The 14,153-nt window shown below is 41.1% G+C and overlaps 1 long non-coding RNA gene across 1 annotated transcript; it reads left to right on the forward strand.

The window, feature by feature from the left end:
- The first annotated feature begins 6,282 nt into the window (after positions 1–6,282).
- LOC129865763 (uncharacterized) lies at positions 6,283–12,254 on the forward strand. The gene is made up of 2 exons (XR_008761410.1): positions 6,283–11,870; positions 12,006–12,254. It is a non-coding gene; the product is annotated as an uncharacterized LOC129865763 (long non-coding RNA).
- Positions 12,255–14,153: the final 1,899 nt, after the last annotated feature.

Raw genomic sequence — 14,153 nt, forward strand, 5'->3', positions numbered from 1 at the left:
AAATACCTTTTATATCAGTGTCCCACTCATGGTAGATAATTAATAAGTAGACAGGTATAGGCAGGTTTTGTGTTGCGTACATTGCATAATGTTTACTTTCAAAGGGCTAATTTGATTTGATCATCTATGGACATCATGTACAAGGGTTAAACCGTTTTCACAGAATGACATATAGGCCCACAGATGAAAAAGGCATGACAGAGATGAGTATTATTCAATATTCAGTAATGATTGTTGTAGGCTATCCATGGTCAACCGTTCAATTAGTACCTTATGCAAGAAAGACCAGTGGCAATCATGCAATATCTGTGTAGTTGTACTTACTTCATGTTCAGTGCTCTAGGGATTAAGAGGACAGCTGGATGGACAAAAGTGCTTTCAGGAGGTGTGTATTTACGTGAGCAATAGATGTGTTCCATGTATTGATTATTAACATCAGGTTGTTGTTGTAAGCAGGAAACATAAAAACCAGCATTTTCTGTATTACTAATCACTTAACTAAATATATGAATAATTCAGTGCCTGTTCAAGCTCACCGTCTCAGTGGAGTGTCCATCGTCAATAAATGTGATATGACAAAAAAAAGTGAAACAACTTAAAACGAAGCGATATGTGTGGGGCGCCTTGGCGTGTTCTCTCAAATCTTTTTGAATTTTTAGTTTTGTTTGTTGGTTTGTTTTTGGTTTGAGATGTGTCTTTGCAAGAGGGTTTTTTGTGCTTCATTCACTTGAAGGTCAGCTGGGTACGCCCATCTCATGCTTGCTCTGTGAGGGGAAAAAGCTATGTGTACACGCCGTTCGGACAGTGTGTTTCTTTGGATTGTCAATTGCTACATTATGTTAACTAATGACATTTGAAAATGCTTGCCAACTTCTCAGAATGGTTGACTTCTTATGGGTCTTGTGGCACTTTTACTCCCTCTGCACACACATTATTACTATGGCGAATCACTTCAAGGTGAATTAAAAAACACAACTACTACAACACCACCAACGAAACAATACGTAACAGTCTCCAGTAGTGACTTGTAGTTACACAGCAGGTGTGTGCAAAGGTCTATGTATGTATTGAATGTAGGTTTTAGAGGACTTTTGAAACCTTTTTGTTTATGTCTTTATATTTGACAGTTTAGGAACCACAGGTATGCGTCGTGAACTGTATAGCGAAGGCCTTGATATCCCTTCTTTTTTTTGTTATTGATTTTAGAACATTAAAGCAGTAGGCAATGCCTTTGAGATGGTTACATTTGGTGCGGGGGCTAAAATTGCCACAAGATTAAAATCAGTGTAAATAAGGCTCAACATTTTTGGTGATTGTTACTGTTATATCCAACCTATACTGCTAGCAGATGTTTTTACTGCAGTCAATTACTGGAAGTGGATATATTTCCTATGCAAAACTGTTTAAACAATAAAATGAGCTATGCTACAAAAATGACTGTTGTATTACATCTTCTTTGTGTCTGTTAAAATTCTTAGGCAACTGTCCATTTTCTTTTGAAATAGTTACTTTGGTCTAAGTCAATAAATACTTAAGCTCAAAGTGTGATAACTGTTATGTTGTTGAGACATTAATCCCAATTAGTAAGATAACATGCCTAGAGCATCAACTATGGTTGTAGGCATTATCCTTTTATGAAACAGGTTGGGAGAAAGTGAAGAGGAAGGTGGGTATGGGGATGTTGTATTATAGGGTTATATTTCAAGCTAATTGGTGAGCTTTGTAGGTGTCTACACATGGGCCTTTAACTTGGTATATTGTGATTTGTGTTGAGTTGGGAGCTGACTGGAGACAGAGGAGCAAGTGAGGTAATTCCCAGGGTGGGTCACTAAGTCACGACTATGAAACATTGAACTCCTAAGCCCTTCACACAGACATATTGGGATTTTGGACATTGCATAAGGCACAAAGCAGGCTAATGCTCTAATGAACTTCAATTAAAGCCACCGAAACCCCATTGCTATGTCCCACAAGATCAGCTGCCATCTAAACACCCATCACTGTGCCCACAATATTAGCCATCACCAAAACTCCCATTGCTGTGCCCACAAGATAAGCCACTTCTAAAACAAAAATGGCTGCCGCCGCATGTATTCTGGAACAGGATGCTGTGGAGACACACATGCCATGGTTCTGATCAAGGTGAAACTAGCACCTGGCCTTGGGCACTGAGCTGAGTTCATTTGGTCTATAAAAGAAGAACAACATTGTGCCGGACTGATATAAAATTACCCCGATGTTTAATGGTAATCATTATGCCATTTATCAAAATTGTCCAGTTAAAGTCAACATCTGGCTTCAATAGAGGAGCTACAGTCTAGTGTTTTGGCGGTTCGCATATCCTACATATTTTCCATAATTTTTCATCAAGGCCTGCTGTCAGTGATTTGTTGGAGCTAACTAGATGGCGATTCGCTCCTATTAGGCTTTGCGGTGCTCAAGCAAAGGGGTTTCGTGATTGCCTTCGTTTTTGGCCTTTTTTCTCCGACTTTTCCTCCCAGGGTGGACCTTATGGAGGCTCGTGAAACAAAAAGCTCTTCCCTGAGTTCCCTCAGTAACCTCCTGCAGGGAAAGAGAGAGAGGGAAGGAGGGGAGACGGAGTGACAGAAACAGACAGTTTTCTAAAACAAACCTGTTAGTACCTACAGGAACTAAATCCCTGGATTCTGTCCCATCTCTCCTATAGAGAGACCTGTCACTCAAGCCTCTGTCTTTCCTGAAAATGAGATGCTATATATCAAGAGATTCTGCTTTAATATCTAAACAGAAAAGTAAAACACTTTCTAAAAACAATAAAGCGATCATTTTTTAATTATTTTTGGAAATAAAATATATATTTCTCGGGGGATAAGAGAGGATACTCAGCACTGACAATTCCCATACAAATTGTCTTCCATTTCCTAATCAAATGTTTTTTCTTGTAAGATGACATCCACAATCAACACACTGAGGCCAATTAATATGGGACATATAGGTTTGGGTGTTCTTCAGACCGTGGGATTTACACACATCGATGTGTGGAAAATAAACAGGTGTTCAACTGTGCGTGTGTGGGTGTTAATGGGGGTTGAATTGAAAAGTCCTCATCTCCTCCTCTGTTCAACATGGTGGATTAGCTCCCCCAGTTTCCCATGGACCCTCTCGCGCAACCCCCCCACCACCATTTGCATAAGGCGCAGACAAGGGAGATGTGACAAACAAACCTGGCACAGAGCACTGGCTGGCTTTTTCATTAACTCCCTCCTCTCTACAGGACCGTCCTGAACACACACACACACACACACACACTCAGTCTCTCTCACACGGAGTCACACCATGCTGCATTCAGACAACAGGGGGCGCTTCAAGTCAGGAGATGACAGAAGATACTGGCCGTGTCTGAATATCCATATTTCCGTTCTAAATAGTAAGCATTTTAGGTTTGCAAAAATATAATGTTTTATAGTATGTGAAATTTCAAAAATCAAGTATGCTTTAAAGAATGCTATACTCACTTCGGCTTTTCATCTAGAAGAATTCACTGCACCCTTCTGAGGAAGAGAATCGTCTTTCCAGACTCACGTTTGACAACAGCTGATAATTAGATATGGGCAGTGGCAACTCGTCATTCAGGGCAGGTGGGGCAAAGCCACACTTAGGTTAAAAAAAATCTCTATATTTTTTTTGGGGGGGGGTGGCTTGCCTGTTTTGCTTGTTATTTTAGCATTAATATTTCTTTCTGTGGTGGTGGGGCTGGCCAGCAGAAAATACAGAACTGTAATGAACACAAGGGAGACAGAAAGCTGGTTTCAAGCGAAGGGTGCAGCAGGTGTTTATTGCAAAGGACCACAGGAGGAGGCAGGTAGCTGGGTCCAGGGGCGGGCAGAAGGTCATACACTGGGGGTCCAAAAGGGCAACAGTACAGGCAGGGAAAAGGCTAGTAACGTAGTCCGAGAGATCAGGCAGGTAGATAATTGGAAATCCGATAGGCTAAAGTACAGGCAGAAGGTACAGTACAGAAGGTAAAGTACAGGCAAAAGGCATCGTTAGTGAGGCAGGCAAAAACTCCATCAAAGAACAGGAAGTTACTAAACCACAGAAGAAGGTGGAAATATGTGGTTTTCAGTGATGGCTTTATGGGATTGCTATCAACTTGTAACCAATTACCCATTCCTAAAATAGTACTATTTTAATGGTAATGTTAAATAATAGACATTGGCTGTTAACTTCTTTGGGGTAGGGGGCAGTATTTTCACGTCCAGATGAAAAGCGTGCCCAGAGTAAACTGCCTGCTACTCAGGCCCAGATGCTAGGATATGCATATTAATAGTATATTTGGATAGAATACACTCTGAAGTTTCTAAAACTGTTTGAATAATGTCTGTGAGTATAACATAACTCATATGGCAGGCAAAAACCTGAGAAGAAATCCAACCAGGAAGTGGGAAATCTGAGGTTTGTAGTTTTTCAACTCTTTGCCTATCCAAGATACAGTGGAAATGGGGTCATATTGCACTTGTTTGAGGCTTCTACTGTGAGAGTTAGATTGCGTTCCATTGCATTTCTGAAGACAAAGGAATTCTCCGGTTGGAACATTATTGAAGATTTATGTTAAAAACATCCTAAAGATTGATTCTATACATCGTTTGACATGTTTCTACGGAATGTAACGGAACTTTTTGACTTTTCGTCCATGAATTTGGATTACTGGGCTAAACGCGTGAACAAAAAGGAGGTATTTGGACATAAATGATGGACTTCATCGAACAAAACAACATTTATTGTGGAACTGGGATTCCTGGGAGTGCATTCTGATGAAGATCATCAAAGGTAAGTGAATATTTATAATGTTATTTCTGGCTTCGGTTGACTACACAACATGGTGGATATCTGTATGGCTTGATTTTGTGTCTGAGCGCTGTACTCAGATTATTGCATGGTGTGCTTTTTCCGTAATTATTTTTTTGAAATCTGACAGCGTTTGCATTAAGGAGAAGTGGATCTAAAATTCCATGCATAACAGTTGTATCTTTTAGCAATGTTTATTATGAGTATTTCTGTAAATTGATGTGGCTCTCTGCAAAATCACCGGATGTTTTGGAACTACTGAACATAACGTGCCAATGTAAACTGAGATTTTTGGATATAAATATGAACTTTATCGAACAAAACATACATGTATTGTGTAACATGAAGTCCTATAAGTGTCATCTGATGAAGATCATCAAAGGTTAGTGATTAATTTTATCTCTATTTCTGCTTTTTGTGACTCCTCTCTTTGGTTTGAAAAATGGCTGTGTTTTTTTGTGACTAGGTACTGACCTAACATAATCGCATGGCATGCTTTTGTCGTAAAGCCTTTTTGAAATCGGACACTTTGGTGGGATTTACAACAAGTGTATCTTTAAAATGGTGTAAAATACATGTATGTTTGAGGAATTTTAATTATGAGATTTCTTTTGTTTGAATTTGGTGCCCTGCACTTTCACTGGATGTTGGTCAGGTGGGACGTTAGCGTCCCACGTACCCTAGAGAGGTTAAGCCAATTATGTTATATGACTGTTGCCTCCCGTTTAAGTTTATTGTGATGGTAATGACGTTTCTTTTTGATAACAATTATTAGGTGGAGGCCGCTAGCTACAATGGTATCTTTTAGCTAGCTAACTGCTCTGCAGTGTACGCTAGCTTGACTTGCCATAAAGTTAGAAAAACAAGTTGAGGAAAAAGTAACTAAACAATACATGTTTTATTGACACCTGAAACAATATATATCCTGTCTTGAATGAAAAGTTCACATTTTGCAATCTCCCAAAAATAAATGCGATCTCTGAGGAGAGACAGGCTCTCCTCCATCTTGTGTTACAAACACTACACTTAGTAGTGGGGTAAGACTCTGTGAAGATGACATACGGTGTAATGAATTACGTCACAATGTGTACGGGGCATCAGTACGGCCGTTTGGGTATGCAGGAAATATAACATTTTTGAATATCGAACAAGCTTGAAATGCAAGGATGTTATACTCATTTAGACTTTCAGCTAGTAGCATTAGCTGCACACTTACAGTAGTTACAGTAGCTTTATGTTAAAGATTCAGACTTTGCTTGTCAATACCTCTTCAACGAAACATGGCAGGATGATATAAATGACATATTCAGAACCAGCTGATGATAGCAAACAAGTTATACATCTTGCTTTCGCTGTTCTGTTCCGTAAAAACCCCCAAAAATATGGGGACCCCCTGCAAGGTTCGCGCAAGCCCCAACCCCGAATTATTGTATCTTTTTTTGATTATATATTTTCTTATGGAGCACAGAGTAAATGGGAAGTATTATATCTAATCTCATGCTATTTTTGTCACACCCTGGCCTTAGTTATCTTTGTTTTCATTATTATTTTAGTTAGGTCAGGGTGTGACATGGGGAAGTTTGTGTGTTTTTTGTATTGTCTTGGGTGTTGTATGGTTTAGGGGATTTAGTAGAGGAGATGGTTTAGTGTTCAGTGTAGGTGTCTAGGAAAGTCTATGGTTGCCTGAATTGGGTCTCAATTAGAGACAGCTGGTTATTGTTGTCTCTGATTGGGAGCCATATTTAAGGCAACCATAGGCTTTAGTGTTTTTATGGGTAATTGTCTATGTCAGTGTGTAGTGGTCAGTGTCAGCACCATTTTCTGTTTATATAGCTTCACGGTCGTCTGTTTGTTGTTTTGTCTCGTTTTTCCTTCTTTTAATAAAGAGAAGATGTATTTTTCACACGCCGCGCCTTGGTCCTCTCTCTCTCCTAAAGACGATCGTGACAATTTTACACATTTTGCCATGAGAAAGAGAGAAAATGTTGTTTTAGAGCTCGGATTCTTGAAAGATTTTTTCCCACAAATATTTGTCTAAATATTAACACAGTTTGAAATATATATTTTGATAGCCCAAAGTATCAGCTATCACACCATGTAAAGGAACATCCTATTTTGTGTATTATTCATAAACTGCAACTAACTGGATTTATGTCAACTCCGTCAGACACTATAAAAGGCCTTTCGTTTTTACATATTGTCCAACAATCAATCAATCAATCAATCAATCAAATGTATTTAAAAATCCCTTTTTACATCAGCAGATGTCACAAAGTGCTATACAGAAACCCAGCCTATAGCCCCAAACAGCAAGCAATGCAGATGTAAAAGCACGGTGGCTAGGAAAAACTCCATAGAAAGGCATGAATATAGAAAGAAACCTAGAGAGGAACCAGGCTCTGAGGGGTGGCCAGTCCTCTTCTGGTTGTGTCGGATGGAGATAGTACATGGCCATTAAGGCCATGAGAGAGAGAGAGTCAAAACAGCAGTTTCCGGGATAAGGTAGCACGTCAGGTGAACAGGTCAGGGTTCCATAGCCGCAGGCAGAACAGTTGAAACTGGAGTAGCAGCACGACCAGGTGTACTAGGGAGAGCCAGGAGTCATTAGGCCAGATAGTCTTGAGGCATCGTCTTAGGGCTCAGATCCTCCGGGAGGGGAGGGAGAGAGAATTAGAGGGAGCATTCTTAAATTCACACAGGACACCAGATAAGACAGGAGAATTACACTAGATAAAACAGACTGACACTACCCCCCGGCACATAGACTATTGCAGCATAGATACTGGAGGCTGAGGCAGGGTGGGTTGGGGGACACTGTGGCCCCGTCCGACGATACCCCCGGACAGGGCCAACCAGGTAGGATATAACCCCACTCACTTTGCCAAAACACAGCATCCACACCACTAGAGGGATATCAACCAACTTACTACCCTGAGACAAGGCTGAGTAAAGCCCACAAAGATCTCCTCCACCGCACAATCCCGAGGGGACGCAAAACCGGACAGGAACATCACAGAAGCATCACGTCTGTGACTCAACCCACTCAAGTGACGCACCCCTCCTAGGCATAGAAGAGCACTAGAAAGCCAGTAACTCAGCCCCCGTAATAGAGGCAGAGGCAGAGAATCCCAGTGGAGAGAAGGGAGGTGGCCAGGCAGAGACCCAAGGGTGGTTCGTCACTTCAGTGCCTTGCCGTTCACCTTCACACCCTGGGGCCAGACTACACTCAATCATAGGACCTACTGATGAAATGAGTCTTCAGTAAAGACTTAAAGGTCGAGGCCGAGTCTGTGTCTCTCACATGGACAGGCAGACCATTCCATAAAGATTGAGTTCTATAGGAGAAAGCTCTGCCTCCATCTGTTTGCTTAGAAATTCTAGGGACAATAAGGAGGCCTGAGTCTTGTGACCATAGCGTAAGTGTAGATATGTACGGAAGGACCAAATCGGAGTGATAGGTAGGAGCAAGCCCATGTAATGTTTTGTAGGTTAGCAGTAAAAACTTGAAATCAGCCCTAGCCTTGACAGGAAGCCAGCAGTTAGCACTGGAGTAATATGATTACATTTTTGGGTTCTAGTCAAGATTCTAGCAGCCATATTTAGCAGTAATTGAAATGTATTTAGTGCTTTATCCAGGTTGCCAAAGAGTAGAGCATTGCAGTAGTCTAATCTAGAAGTGACAAAAGCATATATTAGCTTTTCTGAATAATTTTTGGACAAAACGTTTTTGATTTGTCAGAGGACAAACATTTTTGATTGATTTGTCAGAGGGCAAACCAGAGACGAACTGATGTCTTTTCGACTGATAAGATCTAAACCAGGCAAGAAATTGTCTGTGTAGACCAATTAGGGTTTCCAATCTCTCTAAAAGAATGTGGTGATCGATGGTGTCAAAAGCAGCGCTAAGGTCTAGGAGCACGAGAACAGAAGCAGAGCCTTGGTCTGATGCCAATTAAAGGTAATTTACCACCTTCATGAGTGGAGTCTCAGTGCTGTGATGGGGTCTAAAACCAGACTGAAGTGTTTCGCATACATTATTTGTCTTCAGGAAGGCAGTAAGTGTCTGCGCAACAGCTTTTTCAAAAATGTTTGAGAGGAATGGGAGATTCGATATAGGCCAATCCTTTTTTTTCTTCTTTTTTAAAAAACATTTTCCGGGTCAAGGTTTGGCATTTTCAAGAGAGGCTTTATTACTGCCACTTTTAGTGAGTTTATTATGTTCAACATCGGAGGGCCAAGCACAGGAAGTAGCTCCTTCAGTAGTTTAGTTGGAATAGGGTCCAGTATGCAGCTTGAAGGTTTAGAGGCCATGATTATTTCCATGAATGTGTCAAGAGATACAGGATAAAAAATGTTGAGTGTTTCCATTGATTCTAGGTCCTGACAGTTCTGTGCAGACTCAGGACAACTGAGTTTGGGAGAAATACGCAGATTCAAAGAGGAGTCCGTAATGCTTTCTACTGATCATGATCTTTTCATCGAAGAAGTTCATGAATTAATCACTGCTGAAGTGAAAGCCATCCTCTCTTGGGGAATCCTGCTTTTTAGTTAGCTTTGCGACAGTATCAAAAATACATTTTGGATTGTTCTTATTCTCCTCAGTTAGGTTGGAAAAATCAAGCAGCAGTGAGGGATCTTCGATATTGCACGGTACTGTCTTTCCAAGCTTGTCAGAAGACTTCCCATTTGGTAGAGCACCATTTCTGTTCAAATTTTTTGGAAGCTTGCTTCAGGGCTCAAGTATTTTCTGTATACCAACTAGCAAATTTCTTGTGATAATTGTTTTTTGTTTTTAGGGGTGCAACTGCATCTAGGGTATTATGCAGGGTTAAATTTAGATCATCAGTTAGGTGGTTAACTGATTTTTGTACTCCGACGTCCTTTGGTAGGTGGACGGAGTCTGGAAGGGCATCTAGGAATCTTTGAGTTTTACGAGAATTTATGGTCACTAGTGTAACCAGGAGGAGAGGCCTCATTAAACACAGTAAATTAATCAGGCTTGACCCATGTTTCAGTCAGGCCAATCACATAGAGATTATGATCAGTGATTAGTTCATTGACTATGACTGGCTTGGAAGTGAGGGATCTAACATTAAGTAGCCCTATTTTGAGATGTGACATATCACAATCTCTTTCAATAATTAGAGGAATGGAGGAGGTCTTTAGTCCAGTTATATTGCTAAAGCGTACACAGACACAGTCTCAATGGGGATAGCTGTGCTGACTACTCTGACTGAACAGTTGGTTCTATTAATGAAAATCATATGGGATGGAAGCTATTGAAATTTTAAGGGAGTATTTAAACTCATAGAAAAAAAAACAAAGTCAACAAATAAACAAATCATTAACGTAGATTTTACAGACGATGTCCCTGAACCAAATATTTTTTACATAGTACGAAATGAAATCCATTTAAAATAGCCAAAGTAAAAAAATACAAATCTTTTTGCTGTAGATTGTACAGACAAGCTCCCTGAGCCAATAACAGCTGGTTGTATTCATGAAAGTCATATAGGGTGTAATCTACTCAAGTTTTAAGGAAGTATTTTTAATTTAAAGGCCCCCACCAGAGGGCAATGCCGCCCCTATTTCAACGTAATTCCTGTTCTACAGTGGAAATTCTCGATCGACCTGTTGGAGACCCCTGTCATTGACACCTGTGATTTAGTTGCACAAATGAAAGTGGAGTGGTCTCCACCGGCCGGGGGCACCGGGCCATGCAAAGCGAACTCGCCCTGTCTTTTCCCAAAAAACACAGTGCCACCATGTGTTAATAGGCATGAATTGTTGCCATAATTGTAATCCTACCCCATTCTTAATTTACTCATTGTGATGTACTCAGGATCCAAACTCAGTTTTAGACGAGACTGAATATCTGACCAAAATTATCCTATTTACACTTTGTAGTCAATTTTGACTCTAGAATAAATGTCCCTGACTCATATCGATTCCACAGGCCGTTTTCACAAGGATTAGTTGCTTTTATAGGGGGAGTCGTTAACCCTTTGATCGGAGGAGAGTAACGTTTTAGCTACATTTCGCCACCAAAAAGAAAATACGACCCCGAATTGCAGAAACAAAGGTTTTAACTTGTTCGCTATCGTCAGCTGATTCAGAATGTAATTTCTATCATCCTGCCACATTCCGTTGAAAAGGGTATTGTCGTGCAAAGTGTAATCTTTAATATAAAGCTAACTATACCCCAGTCACACGTTCAGGAATTTCACAGCCGCAATGCATTAGAAGAGGCGCGCTGTGAGTTTTGATAGTTCTCTTCAAATAAACAACTTGGAAGATGGCAAATAGCGAAGCGTCTGCGGTGGTGTTCAAATGGAAGTCATTTTTGTTCTCATTAAAATGATCTCGACTACTTATATATTGCATTTTGATTGCTGTTACAGTGCTATTTGGGTTGTTGATTGGATTAGTTCCGAACAAATATGCAAACGTTATTTCTGTACATGTTTGACATTTTACTGCATTGCTACAAACACAAGCATTTCGCTACACCCGCTATAACATCTGCTGACCTATGTTCGCGAGCAATACATTATTTGATTTGACTATTTCATCGTACATCTTTGAACACAGATTTGACTAGCCGATTAAATTCAACTCCACGATTTATGATGGAATTGAGCTAGCTAGCCACTTGTTGTAAATACATGGACTTGTGTTCAAACTGTTTCAGGGTCTGATGACAATACTAGGCATTTAATTCAGTGGCGAATAACACCTGTTCACCGGCAGGAGAAATGCCGCAACAAAAGGTTTTGAGTAAGTCATGTGGCAATGTATATCTTGCCACTGCACTGGGTGATGCACTCTGTGACTAAAACGCAGTAGCCCAAATTCCTCATTTCCACAGCGCTGCTGGACCTAACACTTCTCTTTCCTTCTAGTTCTCCTGATTTGTCACCTTGGTTTATTCGTGTTGAGCTGATTGTAATGTTCATGTTATGCAATATTAGTTTCTACCTGAACAGTTACAGCCTGAATGGGTCTAGTTTCATTGCACATAACCTGTTATGGTGAAAGTAATGGTAAGTGGCACTCATTACTGTTTTCGCTTTGGCACTCCAATGTAAAAGTATGTGGTACAGCAATAGACAAGGTTCACACAACTTTACTTTGCTAATGTTTTGGTTAATGTCGTACTTCATCGTATGTCTTTTCAGGATCTATGTGAAGGAGTGTGAATTGGCTGGGCAGCTGCATCGGTGAAAAAGAAGTGGGAGAAGGAGGTGACTGCCAAGGAGGCACGCCTTATGGCCATTTTAGAGTCCATGATTAAGAAGTAGTTATACCTATTGTATTTATAGATATTCCTTTATACATTTTCTACTGTTTTTGGTGAAGTCTTGAAGTGTATTTCTGTTTTGTCATTGAAAGTGTTTCTTCTTTATAGTAAATATTTTTATTTGATACATCTACTGTTGGTATGTTTTACTTACAACATTCAAAAAGGCACTCACACATCTGAGCTATCTTGTTGCAGGTGCATGGTAACAATTAGAGAACTTGAAACTTACATGTTGGCCTTCATCAGAGCTTTTTGTTCTACTAAAATAAATACTAAACCATCTTTGGCTAATATGTGTACGGTACACTCAAGTTTACTCCAAATACATTGTTCCAAATGCTAGCTACTTAGCTAACGTTAGCCCCAAACAACAACACTCCAGTGTTAGTGAAAGGTCAATGCGTGTCATATGTCAAGCTGTAACTGATGGTGCATTCAAGACAACTGGGAAAACTGGAGAGAAAAAAACTAGCTCTGACTGGGGAAAAATACACTACATGGCCAAAAGTATTCACCTATTTCAGCCTCACCCGTTGCTGACAGGTGTATAAAATCGAGCACACAGCCATGCAGTCTCCATAGACAAACATTGGAAGTAGAATGGCCCATACTGAAGAGCTCAGTGACTTTCTGTTATAGGATGCCACCTTTCCAATAAGTCAGTTTGTCAAAGGTTGGCCCTGCTAGAGCTGCCCTGGTCAACTGCAAGTGCTGTTATTGTGAAGTAAAAACATCTAGGAGCAACACCGGCTCAGCCGTGAAGTGGTAGACCACACAAGCTCACAGAATGGGACCGCTGAGTGCCCAATTCACTACCAAATTCCAAACTGCTTCTAGAAGCAATGTCCGCACAATAACTGTTCGTTGGGAGCATCATGAAATGGGTTTCCACAATGCGCAATGCCAAGCGCCTGCTGGAGTGGTGTAAAACTCGCCCCCATTCGACTCTGGAGCAGTGGAAACGACCCTTAGTTACAGTGAAGGAAATCTTAATGCTACAGCATACAATGACATTCTAGACGATTCTGTGCTCCCAACTTTGTGGCAACAGTTTGGGGAAAGCCCTTTCTTGTTTCAGCATGACAATGCCCCATGTACAATGCGAGGTACATACAAAAATTGTTTGTCGATAACGGTGTGGAAGAACTTGCCTGGCCTGCACAGAGCCATGATCTCAACCCCATGGAACACCTTTTGCATGAATTGGAACGCTGACTACGAGCCTAATTGCCGAACATCAGTGCCGACCTCACTAATGCTCGTAGCTGAATGGAAGTAAGTCCCCGCAGCAATGTTTCATCATCTAGTGCAGGGGTCGGGAACCTTTTTGACTAAGAGAGCCATGAAAGCAAAAAATTTGGAAATTTATTTCAGTGAGAGCCATATAATATATTTTAAAAGTGAATTCAACTAAATGTCAGTATAATAAGCCAATGAATTTTCGAAGTGCCTCTTTACATTCGACCGTTTCATCGATGTAATTTTGTCATTGCAAATTAGACACACCGCAGAACCTGCTCTCTCCACAAAGGCGAATTCTTCGGTCCATTCGTCCTGAAATGTACGATACTCGTCATCTTTTTTTCTTTTCGCCATCTTCTTCGTCGAAGGGTTAGCTTTGAGCTAATGACCGAGCAGACTGATTCAAAAGGAGGCGTTTACCTGTTTTACCTAGCAACGGCCAACGTAGGCCAGTATCATTTAATTAAAATAAAGGACAATTGCTCCTGCAGCCTTGAACAGGACATGAGCAGTGAAAAATCGATGGATGGATTAAAACAAGTGAGAATAGGCCTCCCGGGTGGCGCAGTGGTCCAGAGTCTCTGGGTTCGCGCCCAGGCTCTGTCGCAGCCGGCCGCGACCTGGAGGTCCGTGGGGCGACGCACAATTGGCTTAGCGTCGTCTGGGTTAGGGAGGGTTTGGCCGGTAGGGATATCCTTGTCTCATCGCGCTCCAGCGACTCCTGTGGCGGGCCGGGCGCAGTGCGCGCTAACCGAGGGGGACGGGTGCACGGTGTTTCCTC

Source organism: Salvelinus fontinalis, chromosome 11, assembly GCF_029448725.1.
Source record: "Salvelinus fontinalis isolate EN_2023a chromosome 11, ASM2944872v1, whole genome shotgun sequence".
Classification (NCBI taxonomy): Eukaryota; Metazoa; Chordata; class Actinopteri; order Salmoniformes; family Salmonidae; genus Salvelinus; species Salvelinus fontinalis.